Raw genomic sequence first — 5,149 nt, 5'->3', positions numbered from 1 at the left:
AACACTGTGCAAGTGTGCAGAGGCTGTAGATGTGATGTCACAAGCCTGGAACCTGGAAGAGTCTAAGAATTTCCTTCCCTGGACCTGCAGAGGGATGTGACCATGCCAGCTTTTAGTTTGATAGCTTCTGGCCAAGTTCAACATATTTTAAAAGCAACAATCAAAGGCACTGTACTAGAGTTTAACAAGAGTTTAAACCTCATTCTTCAGCATAGGATCAACTCAGAAAACATCAGAAAAGCCTCCATAGAACTGGGGACCCTGTCTTGGGAACAATTTTTTTAAAAAAGATACATAAGACGTCTATGTGGAAAATAGAAAATATTATTACAAAATGAAATATGCATTGGTTTATAGAGTGGAAACAGCTAGGGCAGTGTTTCTCAACCTATGGGTCATGACCACTTCGGGGGTCGAATTAGTCTTTCAAAGAGGTCACATTTCAGATATTTACATTATGGTTCATAACAGGAACAATATTATGTAGCAGCAAAGAAAATAATTTTATGATTGGGGGTCACCACAGCATGAGGAGCTGTATTTAAGTGTCATAGCATTAGGAAGGTTGGGAAGCACTGTTGTAGTGTGTAAAAGTGCCAAGAGTCCCTTCATAGAGCAGTGCAGGTATAGCATGGATTAAATGTAATTACAGGAAAGAGCTAGTCTGGGACTTGAGAAAACATGTGGGCTGTCTCTCAAGTGTGCACTGCAGTTCTAAAGTATAGCTGAGACACAAAAAGAGCTCTGAAGGCAGGGGCTCACTCTGCAGGCCACATAGACTTGGAGAGCCACAGCAGCTGAGACACAACAACAGACGGACCAGTGAGACAGAATGGAGAGCCCAAGCAGACCATGTATGCACAGACATGCATGTATAACACGATTTGTGTGAAAGATTTCCACCTCAGAGCAACATTCAAGAGACCGTTCAACGATTGTTTGAAAAGGATTTGGTCTTTCTGACATCGATTGCCATTGTGATAGGGTTGGGAGGCAGGGGCCTTTCAGAAAAGATTCCACTTTTAAGGTCGATTTGTGAAGCCTGGGTGAAGTCTCCTGGGGCTGGACAGATTCCATGGGATGCACTGTGACAAAGCAATGTCCTTCTCTGGGTTTACCTCTTGCAGATAAGCCCACGTCTCTACTTTGTGAGTTGATGCAGCTCAAGACCCTTACCAGCCACAGCTGCCAGATTCTGGATCTTCTGACCCCGGAACCATGAGCCAAGAAAAGCCCTCTCCTCTTGATGAAGGACTCCAGGGTGTGTGTCCTGTTATAGCAATGGAAAAACAGATTAAGACAAAGTCTGGGCCAAGGGACTCTTCATACAGTAAAGTGTTTCTCTTGCCGGCACCGCAGACCATACTCAGAAAACAACTCCCTGTCCATTGTCATCTAAATGGGATCAATAAGGCAATGGTTCTATAAAATGTTTTCCTGACCTAAGAATGAAGATGTTTAAAGAATACAATCAGACCATAAACATTGTTGGAAACGTTGGTTTTCTGCTTTTCACCAAACTAAGAACTTGCAATTGCCGAAAGATATCAGCCAGGGAGTGGAAGAGAGGCCTGGAAACCTAAGGATGTAGATCTGTCCAGAGTCACCAAGTCTCACTTAGTTCTCCTGGAAGGACACTGGATCCCACTCTCTTAGGGAGACATCTATCTGCTTGGGCCCCTCATGGTGGCTCTGAATTCTCTGAAGGTGTACTCCAGGTTCCTGGTGTGACTGGGGAGGGACCAGCCTCCTGTGAAGCTCTGGCCCTTGAGCTGCAGCCGGAAGGTTTCTGCTGCAAACCGTGTGTGGTCTGGAGACTTCGTGCTTCTGTGTTCTCCTTATTTGTTTGGTTTTCTTCACCTTGCTTTCTGTTCAGCTCTAGTTTCCTTCAGGCTTTTGGAAAGGCACAATGTTTAAGATGACGCCCTCAGTGTGGTTCTTAAGATCAGGAGAACACATAGGCTTTTTCTCCACCTCCAATCCTTACCTCAGACAAATACATGGCCCTTACACGCATGGCGAAAGCCTGTTCCAGCTGGTGTTGTGTGTGCTCAACTGTTTGAGCGCTAGGTTTCCCTCCCTGTCTTGACTTGTCTGCTTCCTTCCAGCTTCTTGCTCCAGCCGTTCTGGACTTTGCTGAAAACGAATGTGTTCTTGCAAACTGCACGTCGCATCCAGTTAAGTTCGCTCTCCCAGGAGCCATCATTTCCCTTCACAGAGAAGACATTCTTTTAACAGTTTTTACAAGGCAGGTCTCCTGGTGACAAATTCCTTCAAGTTTTGTTTATCTGAGAAAGTCTTGCTTTTACCTTCACTTTTGAAGAATTATTTTATTGTCTAGAGAATCCTAGGTTAAATATTTCCCTGCCCTCTCTTCCTGATTGCATTGTATCTTTCTGTCAATATCACTGACTACCATAGACAGGGTAAGTTATAGAGAACAGAGGTGGCACTGGGAGGGAGAGGAGGAGAGAGAGAGGGAGGGAGGGGAGGAGGGAGGGAGGGAGGGGAGGAGAGAAGGGAGGGAGGAGAGGAGAGAGGGAAGGAGGGAGAGGAGGGGGGAAGAGAGAGAACTCGAATGTGCTAGGAATGGGGAACAGTTTCTTCCCTTCCACTAGCAGCTGTGAATGAGGCCAAACCCTGCTCCCTAGATCCCCAGACCAAGGATGATCTTGAATCACAACTTCACTTGTATCTAGTGCCTCCCTACCTTGCAGTTCCTATCATAAAGGCTAGGCCAGGCTAGAACATGCAGCATGGAGTTTGCCCAGCTGCCTGAAAACCTGTAAGACTTATAGCCCCTCCTGCTTCATCCTCTACGAGCAAAGGCTATGGCTCTCTCTAGCTCAAGGCCCACAATGATGCCTGTGATAGGATGCCCCCTCACCCTACGCAACCAGGCACAGGTGTAGTCCACGATGCTCAGCTGCAGCGACTCATCCAGAAAAGGAGAGCAATAAGCCATAGTGAGCTCTCATTTAAGACACATTCAAACAACAAAAGGATGCCATTTTAAACTACAAGCCTATAGAGGGTCCAGGTGGACCTCTGATGTTCTGCCTTTGAAGGAAGTCAAAACACTCACCGAAGAGCAGGCTAGAGAACCGCCTGTGAAGGAGAACCTATGCTGACAGACTCTCTAGCACCGAGGCTGGGAATTCAGGGTCAGCTCTCTGTGGTGAGGGAAGAGAAGAGAAGACTCAGCACGCAATGGGAGTAGGAAAGGATGGTCCCAAAGCGGACCAGCAGTTCCTGCGTATCATGTGGACACAGGAGAAGATGAGTGGGAACACTGGTCTTCGGCTCACCAATGTTGCCCCTTCATCTTCTTCTGTGCCCATGGCCTTCCTGAACCCTAACCAAGGGTCTTTTGAATTTCTTCAGAGGCCATTCCACACTTGGAAGTGAAGCCTACAAGGCAGCCTGTGGGCATCCTGGCTCCGTCCATACTGACCAAGTGCCTCCAAGAATCACCCCCCTTCCCACATACATACCCCTCTCTTGCCTCATGGGATCATCAGAATTCACAACTCTTCCTCCCAGGACTGTGGTGAGGGCTGATTGTAACTGTACACTGAGTAGTGGCTGTTATTGCACATGGATGCACTGTAGCAGCTATGAGGTGAGCAATGGAACATTAACCAGATGACAATGGCTGTCACCGTGTGACCAGACCATGGCTGTCACTGGATGGTTCTCCTAATGTGAGTGCCATTGTTGTTTGTCACACACATTTTCAGCCTGGTCTGGGGTGTATGCTGTTGTGTTCCACAAAGTTTCATGTGTCGGAAGCTTGCTCCTTGTATGATGTGGAATCTCCAAGTGACAGAGCCCAGCCCAAGGTAGTTAGGTCACTGGGGGTGCCAACCACAGAGGGGGTTAATGCAGATCTCAGTGAACCCTAGTCTGTTCCCTTGAGAGTACATTACAAACACAGCAAGCCTGGGCCCTGGATCTCTCCAGCTTCTTGCCTTCCCATGTGACTGCTTCTTCTTACATGGGTTTCTACTGTAATGCCATCTCCCCTGTGACCCCAGAGCCGGGAGGTCCTCAGCAGAGCTGAGCAGAGTCTGGTGTCTATGTTCCCAAACTCCAAAGCATGAGCAAAAAAACCTTTTTAAATAAAGTTCCTAGCTTTGGGCATTTTGTTATAGCAACAGATAAATGAACTAATATAAAATTGTGTGTGTGCTTGCATGTGTCTCTGTTTCTATGTCTCTGTCTCTCTCTGTCTCTTTCTGTCTCTCTGTGTGTGCATGTGTCTTTGTGTTTCTCTTTCTGTGTGTGTCTGTGTGTGTCTGTGTGTGTCTGTGTGTGTCTATATCTATGTCTCTGTCTGTCATCTGTGTGTGCACGTGTCTCTGTGTGTCTCTGTGTGTGTCTGTGTGTGTCTATGTCTCTGTGTGTCTCTGTGTTTCTGTCTGTCGTCTGTGTGTGCACGTGTCTGTGTGTCTGTCTCTCTGTGTGTATGTCTGTGTATGCATGTGTGTGTATGTCTCTTTATCTCTTACTCTGTCTCTATCTCTCTCTCTGTCTCTCTGTGTGTGTGTGTGTGTGTGTGTGTGTGTGTGTGTCTTTTCCCGTAAAGTGGATATGGCTGATAGACTTTGATACAGTCTTTTGGTCAGAGGATGAATGGACCTTTCACAGTCAGGACGGCTCGTTCACAGCCTGAGGAACCAAGTGAACCCTTGATCATTCTGTTCCCAACACAATACACTAAACTCTACAACGGCATCACTAAAGGCAACCCAAGCCCAGCTGATTCATAAAAAGTGAAGAAAAAAGAAGAGAGGTTGCTGCCACAGAGGACAGGACTTCGTAGGCTGCAATGAACAGATGAAAGAGAGTCAGGAAGACCCATCCTGAGATACTGTGTGACAGACACTGTTGGCCGAATCATAAGCAGTCCATTTCCTTCTGTGAAGAACAGTGCTAACAAGTGATGTCACAGGTGTGTGAGTGGGCATGAAAAAAAAAAAAAAAAAAAAAAACTAAGACGAGTCACGGTCAGCCATTGCCTCTTTGTTCTAGAAATGTATGGGTCGCGCTACTACTCGGAGACAGAGGACGAATCAGCAAGGAGCTTTCTGAGGTTGTGTTTTCCTCTCAGGTCAAAAGTAAGAGCCTCCAAGAGGCACCATGACTC

The 5,149-nt window shown here is 46.7% G+C and overlaps 1 long non-coding RNA gene across 2 annotated transcripts; it reads right to left on the bottom strand.

Annotated features, from left to right (window-relative positions):
* Positions 1-501: 501 nt before the first annotated feature.
* On the bottom strand, positions 502-4,949 carry Gm35939. Of its 2 annotated transcripts, XR_385037.2 has the most exons (4): positions 3,495-4,121; positions 3,086-3,173; positions 1,988-2,210; positions 502-1,270 (listed from the first exon to the last, which is right to left on the bottom strand). It is a non-coding gene; the product is annotated as a predicted gene, 35939 (long non-coding RNA). The 2 variants fall into 2 exon arrangements; XR_876231.2 differs by having other exon boundaries at positions 3,086-4,949.
* Between the last annotated feature and the right edge of the window lie 200 nt (positions 4,950-5,149).

This window comes from Mus musculus, chromosome 16, assembly GCF_000001635.26.
Source record: "Mus musculus strain C57BL/6J chromosome 16, GRCm38.p6 C57BL/6J".
Lineage (NCBI taxonomy): Eukaryota > Metazoa > Chordata > Mammalia > Rodentia > Muridae > Mus > Mus musculus.
This window is presented reverse-complemented; position numbering and strand designations above follow the sequence as displayed.